The following is a 19,839-nucleotide window of genomic DNA, read 5'->3' on the forward strand; positions in this document are numbered from 1 at the left end:
TTCAGTCTTCCTGTATCTGTTGAGGACTGTTTTGTGGTCAGTTTTGGAAAGGGTACCATGAGGTGGTGGGAAGAAGTTATAATCTTCTCTTTTAAGATGAAATGTTCTATAGATATCTGCTAAATCCATTTGTTTCATAATTTCTGTTAGTTTCACTGTCTCTGTTTAGTTTCTGTTTCCATGATCTGTCCATTGCTGAGAGTGGGGTGTTAAAGTCTTTCACTATTATGTGAGAGACAATGTGTGATTTCAGCTTTAGTAAAGTTTCTTTTGTAAATGTGGGTGCCCTTGCATTTGGAGCATGGATGTTCATAATTGAGAGTTCATCTTGGAAGATTTTTTTCTTTGATGAGTATGAAGTGTCCTGCCTTATCATTTTTGGTAACTTTTGTTTGAAAGTCAATATTATTTGATATTAGAATGGCTACTCCAGCTTGTTTCTTGAGACCATTTGCTTGGAAAATTTTTTTCTAGTCTTACTGTGAGGTAGTGTCTGGCTTTGTCACTGAGGTGCATTTCCTGTATGCAGCAAAAAGCTGGGTCTTTTTAATGAATCTGGTGTTTTCGTCTGTGTCTAATTATTTTAGGGGAATGTTAAGAGATATTAAGGAATAGAGATTATTGTTTCCTGGTGTTTTTGTTATTAGAGGTGGAATTATGTTTGTGTGTCTCTCTTCTTTTGGGTTTCTTGAAAGAAGATTAATTTCCTACTTTTTCTTGGGAGTAGTTTCCTTTTTGTGTTGGAGTTTCCCTTTGTTGGGCCGGATTTGTGAAAAGATATTATGTAAATTTGGTTTTGACATGGAATATCTTGGTTTCTCCATCTATGTTAATTAAGAGTTTTGCTATGTATATTAGCATGGGCTAGCATTTATTTGTGCTCTCTTAGGATCTCTATGCCATCTGCCCAGGATCTTCTGTCTTTTAGAGTCTTTGGTGAGGAATCTGGTATAATTTTGATCGGTCTGCCTTTATGTATTACTTGCCCCATTTTCCCTTACAGCATTTAATATTCTTTCTTTGCTTTGTACATTTGGTGTTTTGATTATTATGTGACTGATGGAAGGAGTATCTTTTATGGTGCAATCTATTTGGAGTTTTGTAGGCTTTTTGTATGTTCATGGGCATCTCTTTCTGTATGTTAGTGAGGTTTTCTTAAATAATTTTGTTGAAAATATTTACTGACTCTTTAAGTTGTGAGTCTTTGCTCTATACCTTATCCTTAGGTTTATCTTCTCCTAGATTTCTTGGATATTTTGAGTTAGGAGCTTTTTGCATTTTGCAATTTCTTTGACTATTGTGTCAATGTTTTCTATGATTTCTTCTGCACCTGAGTTTCTCTCTTCTATCTCTTGTATTCTATAGTTGATGCATGCATCTACAGGTCCTGATTTCTTTCCTAGGATTTCTATTTTCGTGGTTGTCTCCCTTTGTGATTTCCTTATTGTTTCTTTTTCCATTTTTAGGTCCTGGATGGTTTTGTTCAATTCCTTTGTATGTTTGTTTGACTTTTCCTTTAATTCTTTAAGGGAGTTTTGCGTTTCCTCTCTAAGCTCTTCTGCCTATTTACCTGGGTTCTCCTGTATTTCTTTAAGGAATTATTAATGTCCTTCTTATAGTCCAGTATCGTCATCTTGAGATGTGATTTTACATCTGAATCTTGCTTTTCTAGGGTGTTGCGGTATCCAGGACTTGCTCTAGTGGAGCAACTGAGGTTTGATTATTCCAAGTAGCCTTAGATTCTGCTGCTTAAATTATTCTGTCTGCCTCTCACCATTTGGTTATCTCTGATGTTATTTGGTCTTGCTGTTGCTGGCTGGAGTCTGTCTCTCCTGTGAGCCTGTCAGCCTGTGATCTTAGGTGTGTCTGCACTGCTGGGAGACCTGTTCTCCCAGGATTTGGGTCCTGAGAACTGTGCCACAGGGTTAATTCCGGGGCACAGATGGAAACTGGAATTACAATCTCCTCAGTTTCTCTGAAGTTCTTGATACCTGTATTCTACTGACAGCTATTGGAACAAACATGTTAGTCACACATTTGGATTTAGGAGTGGTAGCAATCCTGGTAGACAAGCTCCCTCCAGGATCAATTTGGGTCTAGAGACCCATGAGCCCTTTCAAATCTATGAAAAACATTAAAGGGGATATCAATAATAAGAAAGGGTATAGTAATAATAGTAAAGGACAAAAATACAAGAGCTTGTGAATAACATTTAGAAATACATCTCAATTGTCCAGCTGTTTTAATTCTGAGGATATACCCAAAGAAATTGAGAAAACAACATAAGGAAATACCTTCATGTAGGATTATTCACAGTCCTAAGCCTGTAGTCGCCTCACAATCCCCATAACAAATGAATGGATTTTAATATGTACATATTTAATGATTTAATATAGGTCATGAAAAGAATGAATTCCTATGATTTCCAGAACTACGAACAGAACTGGAAATCATCATGTTTAATGAAGTAAGTCAGAAACAAAAAGAAAAGTATCAGATGTTCTAATTTATATGCACAAACTAAGATATTGATTTTACAATATTATAAAGTCAAACAGGGTTTAACACACAATATGAAATGTTTTGGAAAGGGAGAATAGAGGATTATTAATTAGATCAGAAGTGCAGTTGTCTAAGAAGGATGACTTATGAAGTTCTATAACATAATTGCATAGCTATAGTTGATTGTAAATATTTGCGATTGAAGGTTTGCCAATTAGCCACACATTACTATTAGTTGTGTGTGTTGAAATACCTTATTTTATCATATATATATTTTTTTTCAAAAAATGGGATTGGTATAATGGCTCAAAGGGTAAAGGCACATGCCCTCAGTTATAATAATCAGAACTGGATCTCAGGTACTCACATGGTGAAAGATAGAACAAACCTCCCAAATTGTCCTGTCTATAATCACATACAGTGTGTCATGAGGACACTCACAACTACACATACATATAAAATAAATAAGTAAATGTTAAACAAACATGATCAATGATTTAAAATTTATATTATTTCTAGTTGAATAAGTATACATGCATATGAATTTTTTTGGTTTGGGAAAGGTGATGACATGCTACATTTTTGTGGGCCATTTACTTTATACAATGACAAAATGATTGGACTATTGTCATCAGTTAAGAAATGTTTGAGTACTTTAATAACCAGGGACTGTTATACAAATAGCTATAATAACTACTGTTCTGTAGAGTAAGGAAAGCAAAGTGACTACCTATGATATGGTAAAAACAATGAACAGGATGACTAATTGCAATTTTGGAAATGGAGTACTGTAGCATAAAAGCTCTCTCTGCTTCCAGAAGTGGTAAAGGCAATTCTCTTTTTTGTCAACATTGTAGTTTCTCACATTTTAATTCAATTGAAGCCAGATGTAAATTTGATTCGTATATATTATTAATATATTTCATAATAAGTCAAAGAATACAATTTTAATCAGAAAGATTATTTTCTGTAATTTACCATGTATGTAAAATTTTAATAGTGTAATTGAAACAAACCATGTAGATCATATTATATGTTTCAGACATTATAGACAATAGCCAATTTGGTTACCATCCAAAACCTGATGGCATGATCCTTTTCGTTGAGCCATAGAACATGAAGAAATCAGGTTGGTATTCACTTGGAAGCTTCTTCTCTGCTAATTAGCTTTCTTAGTACTGAAATGTGCTATGTATGCCACCAGAGAACAAAAGCAACCATTAGCTTTGTTCAGTTGTGAACTCTGTGAGCTATAAAAATGACTTGCTTAGCAAGACTTGGGCAAGAGTGCTATGAACATCATTGACTAACCAATTTCTTTCTAATTGTATTTAAGAACCATAGGTAAACATGAAATCCATTTCCTGGCTAGAGAGGTCATAGGTCCTAAGGGACCTAATTTCTGCTAAATTGACATAGTTTGAAACTATATCTTAATGATGTATTGTTATATACATTCATTAATGGATCTTTCAATCCTCATCATAGAAGCTTCTATTTGAAACACATAAATTAACACAGATATCCACAACTGATCAAAGCATAGAAAATAAGAAATTGCAAAGTGCTCAGCAATAAATGAAATTTTTCTGTCATACACCCTTGTCCCAAGGCTCAGAAATTATTGCAGAAGAGTATACAAGCCAGAAGCAGTAGATGGCAATAAGAAAACAGTGTCTTTGAGATACAGTACGGGAGTGCTTTTACATACTTAGGGTTTTACTGCTATGAACAGACACCATGACAAAGGCAAGTCTCATAAATACCAACATTTAATTAAGTCTCCACAGTCTACAGCAGTATCAACAATGTTTAAAATCCAACATTCAAAGTCTCTTCTGAAATCCATACAATCACCTAACTGTATCCCAGAATTAAGACAGGCAACCTGCTGGGCAAACTCCAAATTCTGCCATGTCCATGTTTAATGTCAAAGCTGTCTTCAGAGCTCCAACTCCTTTTTCATCTTTGTTGACTGCAACAAACTTCTTTCTCCTGAGATGGTTCTATTCCCTGTTGTCTGCTTTCCTTAGCGGATAGTCCGTGACTCTTGCATCTTTAACATTTTTGGGTCTCCAAGGCAGTCTCAATGTTATAGCTTCTTATTTAAGTGTCTGGGATCCACATATGATCTTCTGGACTCTTCCAAAGGTCTGGCTTTACGTCTTCAGTTCTGTCCTCTGTAGCAGTCTATGCTCTGGTTAATCCACTACACTATTGTTGTTGTTCTTGGTGATCATCCCATGGTACTGGCATCTCCAATACACTGGGGTCTTCGGTTGCAACTCAGCTTCACCAATACCCTCTCATAAGTTCCCTTCATGGTGCCAACCCTCAAATATTTTGCATGACCCTTTCAGTCCTGGATTGCCAACTAACACTGAAGTTGTACTTTCACCAATAGCCTTCCATGGCCTCTCACAGTGCCAAACCTCAGCTGTTCTTCATGATGCCTTCATGTCTTCAAAACCAGTACCACCTGGGTGGATTCTTATAAATTACCAAGTTACAGCTACAATATGAGGTACAACCTTGGCTATATCTGGAACACTGTGCTCTCAGAAAACCCTTCCCAGAAGATTTCACCTCACTGATGCTGGTCTCTTCTTAATTACCACTAATTTTTTAGGTCCAGCTAATCAGCCTCAATTGTCCCAGTAGTCTCCTTCTCATCTTGACTAGAAAGCCAGAGCCACATGGCTGAAACTGCCAAGTTCTGCTGCTTGCAGGATCTGGAACATTGGACCCCTTGTTCTATTACATTAACATTAGCTTCTTTCTTTTCTAACTCCTTCATTTCCTAAGCTTATCTGTCTTGGCTCTGGCTCCATACACTGACTTTGTTTTTGTTTTTGTTTTTGTTTTGTTTTTTATCGTTCCCTTAGTTTACATCTCAAATGATATCTCACTTCCAAGTACTGCTCCACAATTCCAGCATCCCCCTACTCAGGGACAGCAAATCTTCCCGGGACAGAGGCCCTCCCCTCTCTTTGCTGTCAGACAAGTCCATCCTCTGCTACATATGTGTTTGGAGCCATAGATCCCTGTAGGTACACTCTTTGGTTGGAGGTCTAGACTCTGGGAGATTAGGTGGTATGGCCAACCTATATTGTTCTTCCAATGGGGTTGCAATCCCCCTCTGTTCCTCCTGTCCTATCAGATCTCCCACCAGGTTCCCTGAGTTCACTCTGATGGTTGGCTCCAAGAATCTGCATCTACATATGTCAGTTGCTGTTCTGACCTCCTAAGGAAACACCACACTAGGTTCCTATCAGTGAATGCCTCTTGACATCACCACCAGTGTTTGTTGTGGTGTCTGAAGACATGATGTATCCTCAGGTTGGGCTGTCTGCTGTTGGCCCTTCCTTCTACCTCTGTTCTATTTTTGTCCCTGTTCTTCCTTTGGATAGGAAGAGTTAAAAAAATGAGTGGGTAGCACCATTCCTCAGTCACTGGCTATGTCTATCTACTGGTGGTGATCTCTGCAAATTCTATCTTCCCCTTCTCTGCACATTACAGCTAAAGTCAATCCTGTAGAATTGAGGGAGCCTCATCCCCATGGTACCTATTTTTGTTCAATTTCCTGACCATCCTTAACTCTCTCAATTCTCCTCCAGTTTCTGATACTGCCACCCTTATTTTCTCCCCTTCCTTTCTCCCTCCCTTGTCCATCTCTACTTCCACATCCTACAATCTTCCTATTCCCCTGTCAATCCAGAACTGAAACATCCACTTCTGGTCTTCCTTCCTTTTACGCTCCATATTTTCTTTAGGTTGTATCACAGGCACTGCAAGTTTTGGACTAATATCCAATTATTAGTGTGTACATATTATGGATGTTCTTTTGGGTATGGGTTACCTCACTCACTCAGGATGATATTTTCTAGTTCCATCCATCTGCCTGCAATGAAGGAGTGTTCCTCTTTCTCTACTTCCTTGCCAACATGTGCTGTCACTTGTGTTTTTGACCTTAAACATTCTGACTGGTATGAGGTGGACTCGCGAAGTAGTTTTGATTTTCATTTCCCTGATGACTAAGGATTGTGAACATTTCTTTAAGTGTTTCTTAACCATTCCTCAGTAGAGAATTCTCTATTTACCTCTGTACTCCACTTTTTAATAGGGTTATTTGGTTCTCTGAAGTCTATGTACTTGAGTTCTTTGTATATTTTGGATATTAGCCCTCTATCAGAGGTACAGTTTTACCAATATGTTGGGTATGACTTTGTCCTATTTATAGTGCCCTTTGCTTTACAGAAGCTTTTCAGTTTTATGAGATTCCATTTGTTGATTGTTGATCATCAAGCATAAACCATTGGTGCTCTGTTCAGGAAGTTTTCCCCTGTTACAAAGTATTCAAGACTTTTCCCTAATTTTTCTTCTATTAGATTCAGTTTATCTGGTTTTATGTGGAGGTTCTTGATCCACTTGGACTTCAAATTTGTGCAAAGAGATATGAATGGATCAGCTTGCGTTCTTCTACATGATGACCACCAGTTGAACTGGCAACATTTGTTGAGAATACTGTCTTTGTCCCACTGGATTTTTTTTAGAATCTTTGTCAAAGATCAAGTGAACATAGGTGTGTGGGTTCATTTGTGGGTTTTCAATTCTATTCCACTGATCTACTCATCTGCTTTTGTACCAATACTTTGCAGTTTTAATCATGATTGCTCTATAGTATAGTTTGAGGTCAGAGGTGGTGACTCCCCAGAAGTTTTTGTTTATTTGTTTTTGTCTTTTTATTAGTTGTTGAGGATAGTTTTTGCTATTTTTTGTTATTCTAAATGAATTTGAGAATTGCTCTTTCTAACTCTATAAACAATTGAGTAGGATTTTTGATGGAGATTTTTTTTTTAATTTGTAGATTGCTGTTGGTAAGATGGAAATTTTTACTATATTAATCCTGATAATCCATGAGCATGAGAGATCTTTACATCTTCTGAGATGTTCTTTCTTTAGGGAATTTAGACATACAGATCTTTCACTTGCTTGGTTAGAGTCACACCAAGATTCGCTATATTATTTGTGACTATTGTAAAGAGTTGTTTTTCCTAAATTCTTTCTCAGCCCTTTTATCCTTTGAGTTTAAGAAGGGTACTGATTTGTCTGAGTTAATTTTATATCCAGCCACTCTGCTGAAGTTGTTTATCAGTCATAGGAGTTTTCTGGTAGAATTTTTGGGGTTGCTCAATTTTACCATCATATCATCTACAAATACTGATAACTTAACTTCCTCCCTTCCTATTTGTATTCTTTGATCTTTTATTTTCTAATTGCTCTGAATAGAACTTCTAATACTACATTGAATATGTAGGGAGAGAGTGGATAGTCTTTTCTTGTCCCTGATTTTAATGAGATTGTTTTTAGTTTCACTCCATTTAGTTTGATGTTGCCTATTGGTTTGTGGTATGTTGCTTTTATTATATTTTGGTATGCACCTTGATTTCCTGATGTCTCTAATACTTTTCACAGGAATGGGTGTTATACTTTGTCAAAGGTTTTTTCTGCATCTAATGAGATGATTATATGGTTTTATATTCCTTTGAGTTTGTTTACATAGTGGATTACATTGATGGGTTTCTGTATATTGAAACAACCCTGCATCCCTGGGATGAAGCCTTCTTGATCATGATGAATGATCCTTTTGATGTGTTCTTGGATTTGGTTTTTGAGACTTTGATTATCTTTGCATCAATATTCATAAGGGAAATTGGTCTGTAGTTCTCTTTCTTGTGGGGTCTTTTTGTAGTATAGGTATCAGTGTAACAGTGGTATCATAAGAATAATCGGGTAGCATTCCTTCTGTAGCTATTTTATGGTATAGTTTGAGGAGTATTGGTATTAGATCTCCTTTGAATGTCTGAAAGAATTCTACACTAAAACCATCTGGCCCTGGGCTACACTATTCCTCTTCATTGTGTTTGCTTCCTTTTTTCTATAAATTCCAGGTGATCTCTTAAGCTCCTAGTGTATGATCTCTCCAATTTCTTTATGGAGACACTCAGAGCTATGAGTTTTCCTCTTAGCACTGCTTTCATTGTCTCCCACAAGTTTGGATATGGTGTACTTTCATTTTCATTGAATTCTAGAATGTTTTTATCTTCTTTTTGTATTTCTTTCCTGACCAAGTTATCGTTGAGTAGGTAGTTGTTTAGCTTCCAAGTGTATGTGGGCTTTCTCTTTGTTTGCTTTTTCTATTTGAGACCAGCCTTAGCCCATGGTAATTCAATGGAATACAAGGAATTAATTCAATGTTCTTGTATCTGTTGAGGTTTGTTTTGTTTCTAAGTATATCGTTGACTTTTGAGAAGGTATCATGAGGTGCTGAGAAGAAGGTATATTCTTTTGTTTTAGGGTGAAATGTTCTGTAGATATCTGTTAAATACATTAGGTTCATAACGTCTTTTACTTTCATTGTGTCTCTTTTAATTTCTGTTTCCATGATCTGTCCATTGGTGAGAATGGGGTTTTGAAATCTACAATTATTGGGTGAGTTTCAATGTGTGTTTTGAGCTTTAGTAAAGTTTCTTTTACAATTCTGGGTTCCCTGGCATTTTCAGCATAGATGGTCAAAATTGAGAGTTCACTATGTTGGATTTTTCCTTTGATGAATATATAGTGTCCTTCCCTATCTTTTTTATAATTTTTGGTTGAAAGTCTATTTTGTTGGATATTAGAATGGCTACTCAAGCTTGTTTCTTGGGACGATTTGCTTGGAAATTTTTTGTTCATCTTTTTCTTTGGGGAAATGTATGTGTTTGAATCTGAGGTATGTTTCATGTATGCAGCAAAATGCTGGATCTTGTTTATGTATCTAGTCTTATGGCCTATGTCTTTTAATTGGGGAACTGAGTCTAGTAATGTTGAGAGATATTGGTACCAGTGATCATTGGTTCCTGTTATTTTGTTGTTAGAGATTGAATTATGTTTGTTTGGCTATCTTCTTTTAGGTTTGTTGAAAGATTATTTTCTTGCTTTTATTGGGTAGAGTTTCTATCTGTGTATTGTACTTTTCCATTTATTATTTTCTGCAGGGCTGGATTAGTGGAAAGATATTCTTTAAATTTAGTTTTGACTTGGAATACTTCAGTTTCTCCATCTATGGTAACTGAGAGTTTTGCTGGGTATCATAGCCTGGGTTGGAATTCTTGTTCTTTTTGGGTCTCTATGATGTCTCTCCAGGATCTTCTGGCTTTTAGTCTTTATTAAGAATTTTAGTGTAATTGTGATAGGCCTGAATTTATTTGTTACTTGATGATTTTCCTTTACTGCTTTCAATATTCTTTTCTTTCTTGTGCATTTGATGTTTTAATTATCATATGATGAGAGGAATTTCTTTTGTGGTCCAGTCTATTTGGAGTTCTGTAGGCTTCTTGTATGTTCTTGGGCATCTCTTTCTTTAGTTTAGGGAAGTTTTCTTATATAATTTTTTGAAGATATTTACTGGTCCTTTAAAGTTGGGAATCTTCTCTCTCTTCTATACCTACTATCCTTAGGTTTGATCTCATTTGGTTCTGGATTTTGTGGATGTTTTGGGTTAGGAGCTTTTGGCATTTTTCATTTTCTTTGACTATTGTGTCAATGTTTTCTATGGTTATCTTCTGCCCCTGAGATTCTCTCTTCTACCTCTTGTATTCTCTTGGTGATGCTTTCTATGAGCCCTGATCTGTGTCCTAGATTTTCTATCTTCATTGTTGTTTCCCTCTGTGATTTCTTTTTTGCTTCTATTTCCATTTTTAGATCCTACATGGTTTCTTTCAACTCCTTTCCCTGTTTAATTGTTTTCTCCTATATTTCTTAACAAGAGTTATTTATGTTCTTCTTAATGTCCTTTATCATCCTCCTGAGAGTTTAGATACAAATCTTGTTTTAAGGGTATATTGGGATATTCATCACTTGCTTTGGTGGGAGAACTAGGATCTGGTATTGCCAAATCAAATAGGTTTCTGTTTCTTATGTTGTTATGCTTGCATCTCACCCTCTGTTTATTTCTTGTATTTTCTATCCTCCCTTTCTCTGACTGGAGCATATCCTTCTTGTGGGCTGGTAATCCTCTGATCATGGGGAGTTGAGGTGCAAATGGATTGTGGGCTGAGAGTTCTACATTTTCATTCAAAGGAATTCAGGTACAGACTGGGCATTCTCAGATAGCTAGGAGGAGGGGCTTCAAGCCCACCCCAACAGTGGTAAACTTCCTCCAAGTCCACACCTTCTAATAGTGCCACTCCCTGAGTCAAGTGTATGTAAACTATCACCACAGACCTGTCTAAGCTCAAGTCAGGACAAATCCCAAGATGGAAAAGGGTGATCAATACAAAATTCCACCCCTAGCCAAAGAGCTTTTCCTAATTCATAGGTTCTTGAAAAAAACAGTTGGTTTTCATTAAAAGTGTAGCCTATGCTAAATCCACCATGCTCCACATTAGAAGGCCACAAATTCAGAAATATGTGAACAACACAAATTTTACTTGATGGCTTAAAAAAACACAAAGGTTGGTGAAGTGTGGGTAAGACGGTGTCTGGGAGAAGTTTGGAGAGGGAGTGGATTCAATGAAAATATATTGCAAACATTTTTTTAAAGAACTAATCAAAATAAAAGAACATATTATTAATAAAATTCCCAAATCCTCATAAATCAATAAGCAAGTGAAACATTTACACATGTACTTGAAATTATGATCTTTACCTATGAAAGGGAAGAATTTAATATATGAACATGGTTTTTGTCTAAGCAAGGAGTTGCACTAAATCTCTATAGATTGGAGCATGGAAAAGAACTTCTGTAAAACAGTGAAAGCATACATTTCCATGTAAGCATGTCTGGATATGGAAAAAAGCATAGATATTACACTTGCATGAACTTGGGAAATGTCCTAGCTTTTTAACTTTCCTCTATGCTTTTTGTGTACAAAGTCTTAAGGTATCAGGTATATTCCTTCCATGAACTCTCTTCTTTTAATTCAATGACAGTCTAACTCACATATGCAATAGGTAACTCACTTAGTTACCTACTCTCTTCCTACTTCTCTCTCCCTCCAGGAATGATAATTTTATTTTCTCCTTGCTACATTTTCTTGGTATAATTTACTGGCTAGACAGGAAAATTTTCACTTAATTCAGGTTTCAGTTTTAGTTTAGCTTAGTTAGCTTTGATGTTTCTAAAGTAGCATCTTCAAAATGCAATAACTATTATTTCAATGAACACTTGGTTGATATTTTAAAGTCAACTAAACATGGTAAGAATCTTCTAATACCTATTATTTCAGTTTGTTTGAGATTTAAGAAAAATATATAGTTAATGTCCAGGCTTCTCAAATACTATTGCCTATCCTTCATGTTACATCTTTGCTTTGGGGGTGAACCTATTTGCAGAAAAATATAAAGAAATGAATTTGGAGCTGTACTGAACTTTGTGGCATACTATGTTTTTAGTAGTTTTGCAGCATTGTACCATGGTAAGAGTTTTTATTTTTATAGTTTTCTGCAGCTAAATAAAGCAATAATTCCACACTTAGTATAGCAGAGTACTAAATAGTTACAAGTTTTTAATTTATAGATTTCTAGTTGTGTTAAATATTTTAATTCACATAACATGGAATTGTAGGAGAAAGGTTTCAAATTTGAAATGGAAGAAACATGTCTAACAATTGACGTTTAACAATTGGCTAGAAGGCAAAACCTTGCTTGTCTGAGAAGGGGGGGGTGAGAGAGGAAAAGGAAAAAATGTTTTAATTTTCATATAAAGAGATATACTTTTAAATATAGAAGTTTTAACTCTTTCCTGGAGTACAAATTATATATAGCTCACTTGTTAAAGAGTTCTTTTTATGTACACTTCTCATCAAGGCATATTATGAAATCCTTATTTGGGCAATAGTGAATATTGTATGAAGAGTTAAGAAAGTTAACACATTAAATATATGGATACTTTTTGAAAATGGAAGCCAAAAATTAAAGCAATGAGTTTTCTTTCAAGTTTAGTTCAAAGACAATGGGTCCTATGAAACCCTAGTCTAATGTCAAATGAAATCTCACAGTATGCTAACAGAAGTGTTCCTAATAAGACTAGTTTACTTCGTCTGAAAACAGAAAATGAAAGAATCACTGTAGCATATGAAAACAGGTGTAAGGGGAGTAATTAACATAGACTGTGTATATTAGTAATGCACTGCAAACCAGGGAAATTTCTGTAGTAAGTTGTATTACACTGAACACAAGGTGGCAAGGAAAAATGACCATTTGTGCATCATTAGCATTTGGAAACACAGTTCATTAGAAATATGCAAATGAGTTAACAGTAGATTAAGACATGGAGATTTACTCAGCTGAAATTTTAAAGTGCCAGCTTACACAATCTTTGGTAATATGATATGTGGATAAAGCTATGTTGAATTGATAGATATTACTATAGTAAGATTTTAAAAAGTATCTTCTATAGATGTTCATATAGCTATTTTCACTAAAATATACTATAAATATATAATCAAATTTCAACTATAGATAATTGTTATAGTAAATGATAAATAGCTACAATTCTAAAATTATATTCAGAAGATGAACTGTGGTTAAATGGTATGATTTAGAATTCTGCAAGTGGAATATTTAAACCAAATGTCTAAAGCACCCAAAGTGCTAGTTTAAAATACAAGTTGGAAAGCACACTTTTGTGCTTATAAAATCAGAGCCCATGAGTAAACAAATCTCAAATACTACCCAAGATAACTTTAAAATTCACTCAACATTGAGAGCTAAAATAATGCCAAACCATTGCTCCCCCTTGCCAGAAATTTCCCAGCTCTAAAAGCATTATACCAAGGTTATTTCAGAAAATTCATGCTATTACATATGTGGGAGCAAAGTGACAAAAATAAACAAATAAAATTGGGAAAATTTCACCTAAATATACAAAAAATTTCATAAAAATTAAGAGTACTCAACATTTTTGATCTCTTAAAATCTACACAGAAGAAATTATTTATCACACAAATATGAGTAGAGGCATTTTCTATAGTGAATTAATACTTCTGGTTTATATTTTTTGTTTGTAATTAAGCACAATATATCTTTGTTCAAATTGTTGCATTACTCAATACTCTCTAATTTAATTACTGGTAGCATCCTTCTAGGCATAAAATACCTTTATATATGAATATACATGGTACTCATAGTAGAACTTCTAGGAACGATTATATATTATATATAATTAATATGTATAAAATAGTTTGTCATTGTTATTAGAAAAGTTACTATACAGTGATTAAATCATATTGTTATTCAAAGTAGTTAGGCATCTCATGAAAAACTAAGGCCCACATATACAATTGTTTTATTTTTAACAACCAATGAGGCATTCTTTATAATGAGAACATGATACTGCATTTAAAGCTGAAATAGAATTACTTTTATTCTACTTGACAAATTATAGTGAATTCACATCACATTTATCTGTTGAAACTGGAATTGTATTTTACATTGGGAAAGCACTTGGAAATTCTCCAATGCCTCAGATAGCCTTAACATAATAATTTCAATATACAAGTTTTCCAAGAGTTATTTAATAAATATTTAATCATGGTGTAAAAGTGAAGAAATGGTGCAATACATGGATAACCATTATAGTGAGAAAGATGGAAAGCAATCTGGTTTAAATCCCCAAATGTATCTTTCATGATAACGTGTAAAGTATAAAACTGCTTTAGACATACTAGAATAGAGGTTCTTTATATCAGTGTAGAATTAGAACACTGACAAAAGGTTTTCTTTAATTTTCTGATTCTGCTTTATCATCAAATGAATATGTATGTCCCTAAATCTATATTGTTACAGATAAGTGATTTTACTTTCTATCACGTACAAAATAAACAAATACTGTCACTGTAGTTTTTAAAGATTAGCAATTTGTCATACTATCAGTATGTTCCTTACAGGATTCATCTATGATTGCTAAAATCATTGGCTTTCCTTAAATCACTTTTTTAAAGATAAGTATAGTTAAGGTATTCGTCAAAACTTATGTCCCCTCCAAAGAAATTATGTCCCTTCCAATAAATCGTTTTTCTTCTTACATTCATAAGGCTTTCATTAAGTAATAAGTATGACAATTTATTTAACAAAAATTATAATCAATATAGGCACACAGATTGAAAACAGTTGTGTGGTCCTTCTGGTCTGTACCAGTGCCCTGAGCAGACCTGGGGCACTGACTCCTCACCCATTCCCACTACACCCAGAAGAAGCCCGACTCCCAAGTGCTCTGAAATTCCCAGGATCACAGAAAAGGCCACAACAGCTGCTCCAACACCTGGAATAACCGGAACTTCCAGGATCCAGATACTCAAGAATCCCTCCCTGACCAGTGGTATGTGTTCCTTCTAGTTTGAACCTGCATCTGGAGCAAACCTTGGGCATGAAGGTCCCTAAGGGCTTTTTAACAACCTTATACCTACCTGCCTCATGGCAAAGCTAGGCCAGGTTCCATTCTACACCAACAGGACCTTTCGTGAGCCGAAAATTATCAGAGTATACTGTATGATGTTTGCTGGCCAATAGATTTAAAGATTAATATGCTTAGCCAATAAGTTTGAACTGTAACCTTGCTGAGGTAACCTGTGCTCCTAAAAAGTATAAAAACTACTTGTAATAGCCATTCTTGGTCACATTCTTGTCACTGTAAATGAGGGACTAATCGAAGGTCGACCCCCAACACTCAGGAAAATAAACCTCCTACTTTTGCATGGATCTGTGTCTTGGTGTCTCACTCGGGGACAATTCAAAATAAGTATCATTGAGCAAGGGTCAGGATCTTATAGGCACTGGCTCAGCACCCACTCCTACAACAACAAGAGGGAGCCTGACTCCCAGGTGCTCCGAAACACCCAAAATCATAGAAGAGGTCACAACATCTGTCCAAACATTCAGAGTAACTGGGTCCTCCAGGATCCAAGGATGCAGGAACCCCTGCCCACCCATTGGCATGAGTTTCTTCTAAGCTGAACCAGTACCCTGAGCAGACCTTGTCTGCTAGCTCTGCACCCATTACCACAAGACCCAGAGTAGTCTGACTCTTAGGTGCTCTGAAATGTCCAGCATCACAGGAGAGGCCATAACATGTACCCTAATACAGAGAGTAACTGGGTGGCCCAGGATCCAGGGACACTGGAGCCCCCAGCAAATGGCATGGCTACTTCTGGTCTGAACCTGGACCCAAAGCAGACCTGAGGTGCTGGCTCTGCATCCACACTTAGAACACCCAACAGAAGCCTGACTCCCAGGTGCTTTGAAATACCCAGGATCACAGGATCATAGGATCACGGGATCACAGGATCACAGGATCACAGGATCACAAAAGAAGCTTGACGCCCAGGATATTGGATACAACGAGGAACACTGGAGCTCTGACACACTCAGGATAACAATTGAGTTCACAACATCTTTCCTAATACCCAGTGTAACTGGAAATACAACATGAACTAGGGAAACATAAACCCCTGCCAATCCAGAGGCACGGGTTCCTTCCAGCTTGCACCAGTGCCCAGAACAAACCCAGGGTTCTGACTCCCCATCAATTCTTGCAACACCCTGAGAAACTTGACTTTCAGGAGATCTGATACAACAGGATCTCATGATTACAGAATCCTAGAATCATAGGATCACAGAGATAGCTGGACTCTGAGGAGTTCTTATGCAACCATGATCACAGGAGGGAAAGGCTCCAGAAAGAGACCTAATATCAATATTCTTCAAACTATTCCACAAAATTGAAACAGAAAGAAGATAACCCAATTCGTTCTATGAAGCCACAATTACACTTAAACCTAAACCACACAAAGACCCAACAAAGAAACAAAACAATGCCAAAATACTCAATAAAATATTATCAAACTGAATCCAGGAAGACATCAAACTCATCATCCATCATGATCAAATAAGTTTCATCCCAGGGATGCAGAGATGGTTCAATATACAGAAATTCATCAATGTATTCCACTATATAAGCAAACTAAAAGGGAAAAAAAAGCCATGATCTCCTCTTATCTTAGACACTGAGAAAGCTTTTGACAAAATTCTACACCCCTTCATGTTAAAAGTCTTGGAAAGATCAGGAATTCATGGCCCATACCTAAACATAGTAAAAGCAATATTCAGCAAACTAGTAGCCAACATCATACTAAATGGAGAGAAACTTGAAGCAATCCCACACAAATTAGAAACTAGACAAGGTTGCCCACTCTCAGCCTACCTATTCAATATAGTACTCGAACAAAGTCCTAGTCAGAGAGATTATACAACAAAAGGAGGTCAAAATGATACAAATTGGAAAGGTGCCCTGACCTTTGGGGTTGTTCAGCAGAGACCTGGGGAGGGGGCCAAAGAATGGGGGACAAGGGGCGCAAAGAAAGAGAGCAAGTCCATTGTCTGATCAAGCTCTCAAACTTTATTTCAGGTCAGAGGCTTAAAAAGACAAGCAAGCAGGAAGGCCATGCAGGGCCAAAGACCAATTCATCACTGTCACCACCCTCCCTGTAGCCATAAACAATAAATTGCAGGTATAACTGATAAGAACAGACAACTGGCTAGGTTTCCCGGAGCCAGAGGCTGTAAAAGTGAGCCTGAAGCATTTCTGAGAATAATTCCTGAGACAGAGCATGCATGGCTCCCAGAAGAAAGGAAAAAGTCAAAATATCACTATTTGCAGATGATATAATAGTATTCTTAAGTGGCTCCCAAAATTCCACCAGAGAAGTCCTAAAACTGATAACCTCAGCAAAGTGACTGGATATAAAATTAACTCAAACAAATCAGTAGCCTTCCTCTACTTAAAGGATAATCAGGCTGAGAAAGAATTTAGGAAAATGATACCCTTGATAATGGTCACAAATAACATAACATACTCTAACCAAGCAAGTGAAAAATCTGTATGACAAGAACTTCAAGTCTCTGGAGAAGGAAATCAAAAATCTCAGAAGATGGAAAGATCTTCCATGCTCATGGATTCACAGAACTAATATAGTAAATGATGGTCATCTTGCCAAAGGAAATCTACAGATTCAATGCAATCCCCATCAAAATTCCAACTCAATTCTTCATAGAGTTAGAAAAAGCAATTTTCAAATTCATTAGGAATAACAAAAACCCCTGGATATCGAAAACTATTCTTAAGAATTAAAAAAAAAAAAACTTCTGGGGAAATTATCATCCCTGACCTCAAGCTGTGTTAGAGACCAATCTTGATAAAACCTTTATGGTACTGGTACAGAGACAGGCAGGTAGATCAATGCAGTTCAATTGAAAACCCAGAAATAAACCCACACACTTACGGTCACTTGATCTTAGACAAAACAGCTTAAATCATCCAGTGGAAAAAAGACAATATTTTCAACCAATGGTGCTGGTTCAACTGGAAGCCAGCATGTAGAAGAATGCAAATCAATCAATTCTTATCACCCTGTACAAAGCTCAAGTCCAAGTAGGTCAAGGACCTCCACATAAAATCAGATATACTTAACCTAATAGAAGAGAAAGTGGGAAAGTGACTCTAAGACACGGGCACTGGGAAAATTTTCCATAACAACACCAGTGGACCAGTGGCTTATGCTCTATGATTAAGACTTTACAATTGTGTTCATAAAATTGCAAAGTTTCTGTAAGGCAAAGGACACTGTCAATAGCCCAAAATGTCAACAAACAGATTATGAAAAGATCTTTTCCAATCCTATATCCAATTGAGAGCTAATATATTTCTCTCATGTTTTTTTAAAACTGGAAATAATTCCAAAGAAAAGCTGTACACAACCTCTTTTTAAATGCAAAGAAACAAAATATAGCAATCAAGAGAAAGGGCAAGTAGATATCAGGAATCTAAATCCAGTAATTCCAGACATTTGACAGTGAGAGCAAAGTCTATAATGAGAGTATATGTGTGTAAAAATAACCAGTATGTTTTTCCTTCCCTCCAATGGAGATGAGAAAACTACAAATGCCAAAACTTGCGAACATAACAGCAAATTCACACTACTCCAATTATTTTTATAACAGTAATGCTAACCCAGGGTTCCTTGAAAATAGCACAGTTGTTGTAAATAATTTTAAACAATTTTAAACTACTGTTCCAAAGATAAATCATTACTTCTTTTTATTACTGAAGACCCATAGGTTTTAATTTCAAACTCCAAGTGTATCCTTACTTAATGAGAAATACATATCTTGCTAAAAATGTTATGTAGACATTACTATTTCAGTAGTTAACATTCAACTTAAGTCAAGTAAAGAAACAGTTACAATATCATTCGAACATTAAAATACCTTAGGAATTCAAGTTAGTTGAGAGAAAGAATGGAAGGAAGGAGGGAAGGAAAGAAGCAAGAAAAGAAAGAAAGAAAGAAAGAAAGAAAGGAAGGAAGAAAGAAAGACAGGAAGAAAGGAAGAAAGGAAGAAAGAAAGGAAGAAAGGAAGAAAGAAAGGAAGAAAGGAAAGAAAAACCATACATACCCTCATAGACCTCCCCTGCTACTCATGTCTACTGGCCTTAAGGGTAGCAATCTAAAAGCACCCTGTGATGCTGACTCTCACTAACCTTGCAACTTCACTTGTCTTGGAAGCCTCTCCTGCTGGTCCACTAACAGCAAGGCAATCGATTGGATACATTCCCACCTAGGACACCATAACCATTAAAAACCACTCTCACTTTTGAGCTCCAAGCTATGACAAGAAAAACAAAAGATCCTTACCACCACTTTCCCAACACACACACACACACACACACACACACACACACACACACACACACACACACACACAGCTTCAGAAACAGCCTCAGAACCTCTGCTACTGATCTTCCCTACAACTGTCCTGTTTTTTGTTTTTGTTATTGTTGTTGTTGTTGTTGTTTGTTTGTTTGTTTTGGTTTGTTTTTACTCAGAGAACCTGTAGTGCAGTAGGCCTGGGACATTCCAAACTACCTCTCACTTTCTGCCTTCAGTATTACCCCTAGTGATATTAGGTCTACCAAATAAGGGACTTAACACTTCAGCCCCATACTTTTTCAGCAGAAAAATCTATTCCAATGGTTTTGGAACCTCTTATATTATTCTGATTCATGTGGCCTGTTTGGTAATAAATCATGAAGTAGCCTACCTCTACCAGTCCCCTACCTACCTGCTCATAAATGCAAGAACTTCTAACTATAATAGGAACCATACTACAAATGACTCAAGGGGAAGATATCCTAAACAGCTTGCCCCAAATCTTGCCAAATCATAAATTTCCCCTAATGATCTCTTCTACTTACATCTCACCATCCCAGATGGGAGACATTGTTCAGTAAATGAAAACATA

The 19,839-nt window shown here is 36.3% G+C and overlaps 1 long non-coding RNA gene across 1 annotated transcript in view; it reads right to left on the reverse strand.

The window, feature by feature from the left end:
- LOC147998289 (uncharacterized) overlaps positions 1–17,892 on the reverse strand; it is a 35,018-nt gene extending 17,126 nt beyond the window's left edge. The window contains exon 1 of the long non-coding RNA XR_015647088.1: positions 17,823–17,892. This is a non-coding gene — a long non-coding RNA (uncharacterized LOC147998289). The remainder of the gene's footprint in view (positions 1–17,822) is intronic.
- Positions 17,893–19,839: the final 1,947 nt, after the last annotated feature.

The sequence above is a fragment of the Rattus norvegicus genome, chromosome X (genome assembly GCF_021556685.1).
Source record: "Rattus norvegicus strain SHRSP/BbbUtx chromosome X, alternate assembly SHRSP_T2T, whole genome shotgun sequence".
Lineage (NCBI taxonomy): Eukaryota > Metazoa > Chordata > Mammalia > Rodentia > Muridae > Rattus > Rattus norvegicus.